The sequence below is a fragment of the Pinus tabuliformis genome, chromosome 6 (genome assembly GCF_031772625.1).
Source record: "Pinus tabuliformis cultivar Carrire ecotype Pingquan chromosome 6, CPIR1, whole genome shotgun sequence".
In the NCBI taxonomy this organism is placed as follows: Eukaryota; Viridiplantae; Streptophyta; class Pinopsida; order Pinales; family Pinaceae; genus Pinus; species Pinus tabuliformis.
This window is the reverse complement of record NC_142292.1, coordinates 1,025,446,497-1,025,460,776: the sequence shown is the minus strand read 5'-3', so window position 1 is coordinate 1,025,460,776 and position 14,280 is coordinate 1,025,446,497.

Sequence of the window (14,280 nt, the reverse complement as noted above, 5' to 3'; positions counted from 1 at the left end):
TACCGAAAAGATCAGATAACCAGTCCACCTCTTCCTGGTTTATATCACTGTGATAAATAATTGACTTCGAGCTATTTATCTGCAAACCAGATGCCTTTTGGAAATTTTGAAGAATTTCATAGTAGCACAGCCATGTGAATCTGCACAAAATTCCGAACATTATAACATCATCGACGAAAAGATTGTGAGAGATTGATATGTTCCTGCAAATTTTCATCGGGAGACACCTATTTTCTTTTACAGCCTTGTTGATATGGAGGCTGAGCGAATTCATGGCCAAAATGAATAAAAGCGGGGACAGGGGACAGGGTTGGCGGAGGCCTCTTGACGCTAGGAAAAAAGCGGATGGGATCCCATTAACAATGATTGCATAATTCACCTTTTCTACACATGCCATGACCCAGTTTATCATGTTGGCTCTTAATCCAACCTTTGCTAGCAAACATTTGATGAATGCCCAATCCATGCAGTCATACGCTTTGCTGAGGTCGATTTTTAGAATGACTGCATCACTTTTTTTAGCATGGATGGCAAAGAGACCTTCTTGAGTTGTTGCAACCGCATCTAGAATGTTCCTCCCCTGTAAAAAGGCATGCTGATCCTTTGTTAAGAAAGTTGACAAAGTTCCTTTGATTCTTTCAGCGATAATTTTTGATATGATTTTGTAAGAAATATTACACAGAGAGATCGGACGGAAATCCGTGAATGACATTGCATTTCCTTTTTTTGGAATGAGTGCTATATTAGTGGAGGATGTTTTCTGGTTGATGCTGCCTGACATCCTGGACCCTTCCACCATTTTTAGCAGGTCATTTTTGATGATATCAAAAAAGTGACAAAAAAACTCTATTGTCCACCCGTCCGGGCCAGGGCATTTGTCCCTTTTAAAAGCTTTTATAGTTCTCAGCAATTCCTCCTCGGAAACTGGTTGGAATATTTGATTATTTATATCCTCATCGAACATCTGAGGAAACACTTCAATGCCCCACAGAATATCCTGTATCGACCTGTTCTCCGATCTCTTGTACTGCCTTTCAAAGAATCTCATTGCCTCTTTTGAGATTTCCTGTTGGGAGTATAAAAAGCCCCCTCTTCCATCACTTATTTTCCAGATAGAGTTCTTTTCCCTCCTTGCGCTTGCGAATTTATGGAAGAACTTTGTGTTCTTGTCCCCTTCTTTTAGCCATAACGCCCTACTCTTCAGCCTCCAGAATAATTCCTCCTGTTCTAAAATTTTTGTTTTCTTCTTTTGTAACTCCTTAATGTGGCATCTCATTTGAAAAGACATGCGATGAGAAGCCGTAGCTTCCGATGCATTATCTAATTCCTTTTGAATTTTTCTAAGGTCAGTTCTGTTGGATTGCCTTTTCTTAAATTGCCACTCTTTTACCACCTTTCGTAAATAATCCATTTTATCTCTGAATGTCATAAAGATCGAGCAGGGATTAGAAGGCAACATCTCGCTCCAGACTTTTTTAATGAGTTCATTAAAAGCTGGGTCTTCCAGGTATGTCCTATTGAATTTGAAGGAGTATCCCTTCTTGTAACCTTTTTCCTTCCACCCTAGCAGAATCGGTCTATGATATGAAATAAAAACCTTTTCAATCGATGAGAATGGCATGCCCATCTTGTCAATTAAGCTAGCATGAAGAATAAATCTATCAAGCCTCTTAGCGATATATGCTTTTTCAGTTCTTCCATTTTCCCACGTCGGATGCATCTGAGCAGGGAGGATGTCCACAAAATTCCTTCTCAACAACTCATTTTTTAATTCTTTCGTACAAAAAAATTTAGTTTACGGATGGTCGCCGCTCGTAGGGATGGAATTTGATGGGTAATTTGATCACTATAGGGTGATTTGCTCGTCAAATACAACTAATTTTTTTTCATAACCGTTAACATTTTTTGTTAAAATGACTAAAACGGTTGTTAGAATTTCTTAAACCGTCAAATTTAATGAGTGATCCGATTTCAAATTCTTACCTTGGCCGCCATCACCAAGGTTCCAAAGGCCGAGGTGGGACATCAGCTTGTCAGCGTGCCTGCTTGTCGGTGTTAGTCTCGAACAAAACTTATACGGTAAACTAACACCATTAAAGGTGGATGGCACCTTGAAGATGTTGTATTTTATTAACTGACGAGGGATTTTTCCGCCAGGCAATTTGTTACCATCTCGTAAAAACCCATCGTATGTGGATCCACAGTAATTTGTGTGTTTTTAACTCGCCTTTGAACCCATGGGGTAAATCTATGGAGGTTTGTCTACTGCGCATCTTCGTTGTGGTCATTTATCCACTTCAAACCCACCCTTCCATGCTTCTACTGCAAGCGAGGGTTTGACACACCCGCCCACGGATCGATTCTTCCCTGACATTTGTTTTATTATGTTTCTTGAAAATTCATAGTTTCGAGTCCTGTGGAGGGCAACAACAACTGGTTTGAAAGCAATTGTAGTTGTTTTGGAAGCAAAATGATGTGTGGAGTTCCATTATCATGGATTTCATTCTCGCCAATTGATCTCGAGATGTAACTGCTAGGGGCTATGACCGGATTTTGACACGTTTGTTGAACTCATCAATGGTGGAGCCATACTAGAACCCTTTAATAAACCTTGTAGGTTGGACGAGGGATGCAAGAAGAAGAGTAAACCCAACAAGGGTTTTTTCAAGGCCACGCAGGAGTTTTCTTTCGGTAAGACCTGAGTGTTATCGATTCCTTCTCATTCCAGAAATCATTGTTTTCGTGAAGTTGACTTTGTTGTTCTTTTCATGTTGGTTAGGGTTTGAAGGTGAGAGAAGTGAGGCGATTCCTCCTTTGAAATACGTGGAAGGGTCAACACCCAAGATTGCAAGGAGGAAGAGAAATGATTTTGTACAGGGTATCTCTCTCCATTGCTTGTGTCGCAATCCATTTTCGCTTTGGCACTTCGAACACTCTTGAAATGTTTGACTCAAAAATCTCATTTTGCAATATTGAACTCTCTCCAAGTGAATTTGCCAATACATTGTGCTCTAAAAAGGCTTCACGATACCTTGTATCATAATTTGGCTAGTACCTATATGAATGCAAAAACCCCTGAACTTTCATGCAAAATATTAACGAATTATTCAGAGCACTAATCCCTCTACCTTGAGCGAATCCTATTTCTCAATTTGTCCCCTCTTCATGTGTTCTTGGAGACTATTGACGGTGTTGGACCCGTCAACATGTCAGGGGATCTCTCCGGTAAGAAGTCCCAACTAGACCTCAGACCGTTTGGGGTAGGAGTTCCAGCAGTGGGTAGTAAAGCAATGACTTGACTGCAGTAGTGCGTAGAGGTAAGTGTGATATCTTTGTCGAAAGCAAATGTGTGACCTTGCAGTGCATCAAGTGAGATGCATGGGGGTTCTAACACACAGAAGGGAAAAAGAAAGTTTCCCTTAGAAGCCTGTAATAGTATGGAACCTGAAAGGAACACAAGAGCTTAATGACATCACAAGTTGGAAAGCAAAATAGTCCAAAATCCAAAGTGACGGGTTAAACCAACAACACGATTACAACAAGGTTCATACAATTGCATACAAAATAGTTCATACACAAATGCATAAGTTCTTCCTCATGGCATGGGTGAGGGTTCCGATGGAAGGGATCTTGTGCATTCACACTGACATCCATACTTCTGAAAAATCGTGCATAGGAAGCTTCAATGCTAGTGATGAGCAGAGGGAGCTACTCATAGTTCCGGGTCAAAATCTGAATCTGTGCTTTGTTTAGCTCAGCCTCTTGCTTCATCCTCTTATGCAAGTAAAGCGAGGCTCCGTTGTATCTCATTGTCCATTCTTTCATGTGTTCAGTAACAGTGTGAATGTCTTTGAGAGTTTGGGCTGTCTGTGTGCACTACTGCTAAAAACCGTTTAGATGGACAACTGCTTTGTGCACAGTGACAAATCTTCTATACATTGTCCGCATGGTGGCCTCCAAAGTTGATATCTCCGCCACTATTGCTTTCTTTATCTCTATCATGGCTAATCCCGCAGACTACTTTATTCTCTACCCTGCCTCTTGCAAGTCCTTCGCCATTCGATCATTCTTTGCTATTAAGAACTTGACCATTGAACTCGTGGATTTTGCATAAGCCTTAGAAGCCTCATCCTTCTAACATATGGTACAATCACCCTTTCTTCTTTGTGTGCATGTGATGTATGATCATCTGAGGGCTACATTCTTCGTGCCTGTAAAATCCTTTGTCGTGTCTTGTCAAATGCCAGATTGCACACATCCATCTCTGGATCATCATCAAAGAGAACAACTTTTCCTTGCTCGCTCAGGACTGGTTGTGGTTATGGAGGTGGCAAAGATTGTGGTAAAACCTCGGATTCCCTTGGCATGAGATTGATGTCTTGATCCTCTAGCTCTTGTTTCAGCTCCATGTCTATTAGCTCAACCAACTGCTCAACCTTTTGAGCAAGTTCCCGAACCTGCACCTGCTCAACCTCTTCTTCATAAGTTGGCTTCTCTATTGTCTTAACCTGTATCTACTCATTTGGCTCTATCCATCCACCTTGTCCTTCTTCTTGTTCCTGTTTTTGCCTTTCTTCCCTTTCTCTCCTCTCGAGATCCTCTTCTGCTTTCAGCATCTTCTCTGTCTCCTGCAACTTCCTCTCTACTTCCAGTCTTTTCTTCTCCCTCTTTCTCTGTGCTACACTCATTTCGCATTGTCACCTCTTTGCATCTATCTCCAAAGCTACTCATTCAACAAGTGGATCTTCTTTGAACTTGTAGCTTTTCTCAACCTTTGCGCTCTCGACAATCTTCCATTTGCCTTTGTCTTGTGCCAGTTTGCTGCTCATTGTGGTTGTTGTTGTTGCTTCTTCTGGTGTTGCTCCCTGCAATGTCGTTTTCCATTCTACAACCATGCTGACCAGTTTATTGAGCCTAGAGGAGTTATAATAATACCTCCAAGGATCTTCCTCTAGCCAATGACCCCTTGGACCCATGGGAAGTACACTTTAACACAGTGGTTCTTGCATATACAGTAAGGATCATACAGTTTGAAACTCTTGGTGCCAAACCCAAACTTCTTCAAGTCGTCGATCTCGACATCTGCATCTTTCAAGGTACAAATCTCGTACAACCCAATCCACAAAGGAAGAATGGGCCATGGTGCCTTATTCCTCCTGTGTAGTCCTACTTATAACCCTATGGAGATGTGGTATGAAACCACCTGCATGACTAGCTTGTCCATGGCAAACCTCGGAGCTCATGCAAAGGTTTCTCCATGCCAAACATCATGATGAAGGTGCCACGGGGTGAGGCATACCAATCTGCAATATTAAGAAATTCCTGCATCGCTTCCTGAGACATGCAAGGTGGATCTTATTCAAATATCATCCTGTACAAAGGAGCAATGAAGTGGTCAGACAACCTCGCCATGACTCCTTAGTAGCTGCACTTAGAGAGAAACTTGTGATAAATATTCACAACTTCCTCTGATGGTGTCCATTTCCAACCCATGCCAGGGAACTGTTATTTGGTAAAGATTGCATCAAGCAAGTACGTGGACATATAGAATCTTGCTTGTCCATCCTTAGGTGGATTCTGGGCATTTGACACATGCACTTTTAGCTGAAGAGGCAACATGTCCGACTAGTTCAAAGGCCTTCCTTCATTTTCCAATTGATCTAAGATAACCACTCAACTCTGTGGGAAGGTCTTTGTACTCTCTTGGCCATACAAGCAACATGCAAAGATGACCAGGAGTTGGTAAGCCTTCATGAGTGACTTCGTCTTGTAGACCTAGTTGATTGTCGTCCTAAACTTCGATGGATCTTTTACCCAATGCTTCATGATTTCTCTAGAGTTTACGTTGTTGTGGGAGTGAAGAACAGTGCATCCATGTAGTTCACCGGATGCGACAAATGATACATCTGATGATAGTTTTCCATCCTGAAGATGGAAACTTGTGTCACATTGGTGCTGCTCATTGTCATCGTCTCAGGATTGGTATATGAGACAACCCAGTGAATGATATCTGTGCATGGGAAGGAGGGGTACCTACATGCAACCCTGTACAAGCCTGACTTGTGAATGTTGACATAGACTTGTCGATCTTCCAAATATTCCTTGAAAGTGCCTGCAAATATGTCCTTTATTTCTTTGCATGTGACCTTCATTTCCTTCTCTACGAACAACTGTGTGTTTGCATAGATGGGAAAGTTCATTGGCACATATTCAACCACATCTCCAGTGCTGCTCTCTACAGTGTCCTTTGATCTAGCTCTCTTGGAAACCATGATGCCTGTACTACTAAGATATTTCTCAACAACTGATGTACCTGGAGACAGAGCAGACACTCACGACAAGAAAATGTCAGTTTAAAAACACAATGCACTTCAAGGATCGATCATGCAACAAGTTGGGTGACTGTTGGGAAAGATTGCATAGTAGTGACTCTCAATACTTGGAGACTGTCAGCTGGAACTGTGCATTGCACAGTCTCAGCTGCCAATGAGACCTACTGCTAACTAGAACTGTAGAGAGTGAATCCCATCTAGGTTGATTGTGGATTGGAACTACACAATGCGCAATTCAGTCTGACTTGACTGCTAGCTGGGATTGCGCATTGCGCAATCCCAATGGGCACGACTAGGCACTGTCTCCTAGAATTGCACAAAGCACAGCCGAATGCCAGTGACATGAGGCCTCTGTGCAATTCCTAGAGCCAAGGCAACGCCTCAAGTTCAGGAATGCGCAAAGCATGCCGGGGAAGCAAGATCTGAGCTAAGGCAACCCAGATCTGCCCAAGGGAAACTTTAAAATGAGTAGATATGAATGCATGAGCGAAGGTTGGTGTAGACATAAGTGAATGATCATGCATGCAAATCAAAACCAATGCAGGAATCTGTCAAATGGATGAACAACGAAGCTGGTGGAGAGGGTCACTGCAACAACGAATGTTAGTGCAAAAACAATGTTATGCATGCAACGCTTAAGAAAGAAAATGCAAAACTGGAAACAACACTTCTACAAGTTAAAACAAATTAAAATGCTATTGGTCATTAAATAACGCATGAAAAACAACACTCACACAAGCCAAGGAAATAAAAGCGACAGAAAAAGCAGCAAAAGACTTGAAAATCAAAACTTACTCAAAAAAGTTGTGTCGACTATGCTGAAGGTTCCTAGATGCCTTGGGAATGCCAGAGCTCCGAGATTGAATGTGTAGAATGATCTTTGGGGAGTCCATTAAATAGATTTGGGATATTTAGGGTTTATGATGTGCATGCCATAAATCTAGGAAAAAGCGACACTTAGCAGGAAGTTTCTAAAATCAACTTGCATGTAACTCTCAGTGCTAAAAATATATCCTTATTTTTTAGGGATGTTTTTTGATTTTTGTTTTTTTCTTTTTTCAGGAAAGGTTGTCATGCATGCATATGAAGATTGCATAGTTCTGGAGGGAACTGGGCAACTTGTCAGCACATGCATCTGAAAAGAGTTGATGGAATGCTTTTGTGCAATTCATGGCCTGAGTGACTCTGGGTGCATCTCATGCTCTGCACAATTTCCCATCTGAAGACAAGCTTCCAGCTAGTTCTGCACAATTCCTAAGCCAAAGCCCAGTGTATAGATGTTCTGTGCAATTTATCTTAGCAAGGTTGTCTGTCAGACTACTCTGCACATTTTTGGAGAGTGAGGAAGACTGCAATGCTTCTCTATGCAATCCCTGAGAGCAAGGTTGGTTTCCCTATAGGATTGCATAGTTTGCCAAGACAACACAAGAACCAGACGTGAACCAAGTCACGGGGTCAGCGTATGGTAGATCAACAGAACAAGTAAGAGAACACAAGTTGCAAAGAGAAAGATAACTTTGAATGAAAACACAAGTACCTGAGTAGTGCAGGACAAGATGATAAGATTTTGAGGAGGGAGGCTCCAAAAAAAAGCGAAGAAAAATTTTTGGACGGTGGTTGTAGCCACTACAACATTGGCGACACACTTGTAGAACTCTGGTTCTCTACACAGACCTTGTTTTGTGTAAAGTGAGTCTAACTTCTTCAGAAGTATTGTTCAATTCTTTAATCATCATAACTTCTACACTAGCTTTTGTTAAAGATATAGTCCCTACCAATCTCTTGATCGATCAGCACACATACCAAGCCAAGTCAACTAAGTTGTTCCGATTGGGGAAGAGGGGTATATTGATGCACAAGTAATATGACTGTCAGAGTTTTAGTTTCATCTCTGGTGTTGCTCCGTTGCCAGCAGGCTTGGATAGTACCCTAATGGAGTCACACAGGAACACAAGCATTGCTTCGCTGCAAGTGAGTATGGTCAATACCCCGGCTAAGTTACTTGCATCACCTCTCTACGTAGGAAGCCTTTCTCTTCTTTCACCTTTATTTTATTATTATTATTTTCAAAGAACTATGCATAGGCACTTATTTATTTCATGAGGTGGAAGAGGGATCTTGACTTATTGAGAGAAGAAGAGGTTGTCCATTCAGAGAAGTATGTTATATATACCTCTGACATACTTGTTAAGGTTTTTGCCCTCACCTTACTCTACTTGACTAGGTTGACAAGGGTTAACTGAATATAGAAAAAACAATTAGAGTAGGCAGTACTAGTTAATGTGAAAGTATTGTGATTTCACCAAGACTCACTTCGAACAGAACATATTTTCGATCAGGGTATCATTGATTGAAGATAATGGCTCCTCATAAAGTGAGAGGACAACAGATAACCAATTGTTGATATTCATACAAGTCCTCTTGTACTCCACCTTGCTTGTCTCAAGAGCCAAACACGGTTCCATGTGAAGCTAAACCTACGAGTGCATAATAAGAAAACAAACAAACAAGCAAAGGAAAGAAGTAAACGAAGAAAAAACATGAAAGCAAAGAAAACAAGAAAGCAAACACTACTCCTACTCCTACGCTAATAGTGTATGGGCCTACTCACGTGAAGTGATATTTCTAGTGCAACCATTAGCGTATTGGTTGGCTTGTGTTAGTGAAGGCATAGTCGACCAGAAAGATATTCAAGTAAAATAACACACAAGAAAGATAAGACAGTAAAGACCAACATGCTCGAAGTTTGAATGTGTCCACATCAAAGAAAAGAGTAAAAGCGCAAGACAAACATTTTGTGGACATACCATGGTGTTGAAACACACTATGTGCAGACAATGAGCATGCACACTCTTTTGACTATGACAAACGAGCAAACATGGAAAAGGAAGAAAATTTTTTCTTAGCAAGAGTGCTCGTTGTGTAGGATTCCTTCAATGCATGAGTGATGGGATCATGTGATTCGAGTGGAGGATGTGAAATTTGTGGATGAGATTGATCTTCAATGCAAACAAGAGAGTGATGAGGAGCTTGGGGTGTTTCAACAAATTTATGATCTTAAGCAGAACTAGCCTCAAGACAATGAGGACCTGATATAACCATCAACTCGGGTTGAAGTGCCTCAACAGCTTGAGGGATTTCCACTTCATTAGCGGGTAGCTCATCAAAGACCGATGGCTTAAAAAGATCAACAACAAATGAATCAACATCGTGATCGAATGAAGGAGTGAAGATATCACGACAACCACAATCAGAAAATTCGAGATGTTCATTGACATCCTCATGATCTGACGAATCATACACAAGGGTTGATGAGAAACAAAAATGTTCACCCTCTGAGTTTTTAGAAAGCAGGATTTGGAAAGAAAGACATGTCCTCTCCACAATCAAATGAAAAACTGACTCCAGTGTGTTCTGTGAATGATCGAAAGTCGAAACATTTGAGAATAAATTTTCACAAGAAAAATAAAAAATGGAAGAATGACAAAAGATATCAGGAAATAGTGGATGAGGTTCAAATGGAAGGAGATCATCCTTCACCGCATGCTCTTCTTCATATTCCCACACATACTCATCATAAATTCCAGCATAGGTTGGTTGCTCAACACCAACTCCGTCGACAACTTAATCCTCGTGAACAACGAATGTAGAATTCAGAATGGGAGAACACAACACAGTACAATCCAAAGGATCAATAGAACGAGAGGACGAAGGTTGAGAGAACAAGTTCATGTGAAAACCAATGGGCTTTCAGTCCAAATCTACGGAGATATCTAGAGCAGGTGGGCTGGGAGGATGTGACATTTCAATAGATGGGTTTGCAACTTCTCCCACCTCGCATTGTGGAGCTAGATCTGTTTGATGAGAAGTAGAAGGAGGGTCACTTATGACAGCAACCTTGTCCATCTTGGATTTGGCTACTCTAATACCGAGGTATGTTGGGAGGGGTTCAAATGATTCTAACACATGAGGATTTTCAAATATGTGAAGAAGATACTAAAAATTTTCATTGAGAGATTCCCAATCAATTTCATTTTCTGGGATTTGAAAAGCAAGATTTTGGAAGCGTTTCCAAAATTGCAAAAGGGATTCATCAAGTGCTTTCTGTAATTCCATAATTTTTTTATTGACTTCTTTACGATCATAATGATAGAAAGCATGGGCTAACTCTCCGATCATATGATCATAAGAGTGGATTGAGGCTGTGAGCACTGTAACACACTATTACAGTGCGTGTTGTCGGAACGTGAATGTGAACAACGAGTAGGCAATGTGATCCTCATGGATTTCATTCCTTTCATAGAAGCCCATGAAGGCAACTCCGTGACTAAGAAAAGTTGCACCGCTTTCACCATCATATGTGTTACATGAAAATTCATTAAGGAGATCCTTCGACACTTCAAAATCACATCTATGAGATAGACATGTTGGAGGATTAACTATAATGTAAATATGAAGAATGTACATAGATTCAAAACAAACTTTGAGGACTCAGCTTGTCATCTAACCCTCCTTCTAGTGCTAGAAATGTTGATGGTGCTGGACCCGCGAACATGTCCCCAGTAAGAAGTCCCAACTAGACCTCATACCGTTTGGAGTAGGAGCCCCAACAGTGGGTAGTAAAGTAATGCCTTAACTGCGGTAGCGCGCAGAGGTAAGTGTGATATATTTGTTGACAACAAGTGTGTGAACTTGCAGCGAGTCAAGTGAGATGCATGGGGGTTCTAACACACTGAAGGGAAAAAGAAGAGTGTTCCTTAGAAGCCTGTAGTAGTATGCAGCCCGAAAGGAACACACGAGATGAATGACATCAAAAGTTGGAAAGAAGAATAGTCCACAATCCAAAGTGATGAGTTAAACCAACAACACGGTTACAACAATATTTATACAATTGCATGCAAAATAGTTCATACACGAATGTGTAAGTTAAATAACATACATTGCTAAAGCAACTAGAATAGTCCAACTACAATAACAACATATGCATGAAAATGTGATGGCTATGTTATATATATATAAAGTGAAAGTTCCATCCATACATACACCATTGACATCCACTAGCCGCAATAGTTGAACATTACAACCAACACGGCCTGCTCCTCCAAAGAGATGTACTCGCTCTATATTGTGGAGAACCCAAGGCTCGTCACAATACTCTCCAAGCCTTCTCTAAGAAATGCCTAGCCAAAATCTTTGGTCCCAAAAGCCTATACCCTCATGAGTCTTCACATTACAATAGTGACTGTTCACATTCCACTAATGACACTTGGAATTTCACTTACAACATGTTTACAAAAATACAATTTTCACATATATGCATGTGGGACAAAAATAGGCTTGCGTCAGTTTGACAAGAAAAACAACATCACTCGGGGTCTTGGGGAAATACCAACTCGGTAATCTCCTCGCGGTGATCTTTGCTGGCAAACTGATACTAAGATTGGTACTTCGTTATTGTGTCCTTGTACTGTTTCATGACATCTTTGTCAACGCAGACTCTTGCCTCCGTGGATTTTGGGTATATGTTTCTGAAACCTCTATCCATATCATCCTGAAGCATGCCCAATATCATCTTGAGTGTGGTTGGACCACTGATGTACCTTTGCACGTTCATTGCACTAAGTTGCAAGTCATCGTTTGTGGCTACGTACATCAACTTCTCTGTGTAATTTTCGACATCCAACATGACTTGGTTCTTCCACAAGGCCTAGGTGAGGGTTCCGACGGAAGGGATCTTGTGCGTTCGCACTATGACACCTAGACTCCTAAACAACCATGCATAGGAAGCCTCAATGCTAGTGATGAACAAAGGGAGCTTCTCATAGTTCCAGATCAACATCTAAATCTGTGCTTTGTCTAGATCAACTTTTGGCTTCATCCTCTTGTGTAAGTAAAGCGAGGCTCCCTTGTATATCATTGTCCATTCTTGCATGTGCGCAATAGCAGTGTGAATGTCTTTGAGAGTTTGGGTTGTTTGCGCACACTGTTGCTGAAAACTATATAGATGGATAACCGCTTTGTGCACGGTGACAAATATTCTATACATTGTCCACATGGTAGCCTCCAAAGTTGATATCTCTGCCACTATTGCTTTCTTCATCTTTGTCATGGCGGATCTCGCAGACTGCTATGTTCTCTGCCTTGCCTCTTGCAAGTACTTCGCCATTTGATCATTATCTGCTATTAAGAACTTGACCTTTGAACTCGTGGCTTATACATCAGCCTTAGAAGCCTCGACCATGGCAACTAGATGTCTTCTAACATCTGGTATAATCACCCTTTCTTCTATGTGCGCAAGTGATGTGTGATCATCTGGGAGTTGATTTCTTCGTGCCAGTATAATCCTTTGTTGTGTCTCATCAAATGCCAGATTGTACACATTTGTCTCCAAATCATCATTAAGGAGAACAACATTTCCTTGCTTGATCGAGACTGGTTGTGGTTCTGGAGGTGGCAGAGATTGTGGTACGACCTCAGATGCCATTGGCATGAGATCGATGTCTTAATCCTCTAGCTCCTATTCCATCTCCATGTCTGTTTCCTCAACCAACTACTCAACCTACTAAGCAAGTTCCCGAACTTGCACCTTCTCACCCTCTTCTTCAGCTGTTGGCTTCTTTGTTGTCTCAACCTGTATTTTTTCATTTAGCTCTATCAATGCGCCTTGTCCTTCTTCATGTTCATGTTTCTGCCTTTCTTCCCTTTCTCTCCTCCCGAGCTCCTATTCTGTTTTCAACTTCTTCTCCATCTCATGTAACTTCCTTTCTGCTTCTTCCAATATTTGCTTCTCTCTCTTTCTCTACGCTACTTTCCTTTCACGTTGTCACCTCTTTGCATCTATCTCCAAAGCTACTATCTCAACAAGTGGATCTTCTTTGAACTTGTAGCTTTTCTCATCCTCTGCACTCTCAAAAATCTTCCTTTCTCCTTTGTCTTGTGTCAGTTTGCTTCTCACTGTTGTTGTTGTTTTTTCTTCCTGTGGTGTTGTTGCTTGCAATGCCACTTTCCATTCTATAGCCATGCTAATCGTTCATTGAGCCTAGATGAGTTATAGAAATACCTCCAAGGATCTTCCTCTGGCCAATGACATGCCCCGTGGAACCATGGGAAGTACAAATTCACATAGTGGTTCTTGCATATGTAGTGGGGATCATACGGATTGAAACTCTTGGTGCTGAACCCAAACTTCTTCAAGTCCTCGGTCTCGACATCTGCATCTTTCATGGTACAGATCTCGTACAACCCAATTTGAAAAGGAAGAGTGGGCCATGGTGCCTTCTTCCTTCTATGCAGTCCTGCTGATAACCCTATGGAGATGTGGTTTGAAGCCTCTTGCATGACCAGCTTGTCCATGGAAAACCTCGGTGGCTCATGCAGAGGATTCTCCACACCAAACATTCTGATGAAGGTGCTAGCGGGTGAGGCATACCAATCTGCAATATTAAGCAATGTATGCATCACTTATGGGGACATGCGAAGTGGATCCTATTCAAATATCATCCTATAAAACGGGGAAATGAAGTGGTCAGAGAACCTTGCCATGACTCCTCGGTAGGCTCACTCGAAGAGCAAATTGCAATAAACATTCACATCTTCCTTTGATGGTGTCCATGTCCAATCAATGTCAGGGAACTGCTGTTGGGCACAAATTTCATCAAGCAGGTATGTGGACATATAGAATATTTCTTGTCCATCCTTAGGTGGATTCTGGGAATTTGACACATGCACTTTTAACTGAAGAGCCAACATGTTCGACCAGTTGAAAGGCCTTCCTTCATTTTCCAACTGATCTAACATAACCACCCAACTTTGCGGGAAGGTCTCCGTGCTCTCTTGGCCATACAAGCGACATGCAAAGATGACCAGGAGTTCGTAAACCTTCCTGAGTGAATTCGTCTTGTAGACCTAGTTGGGTTTCATCCTAAACTTCGATGGATCTTTTACCTAA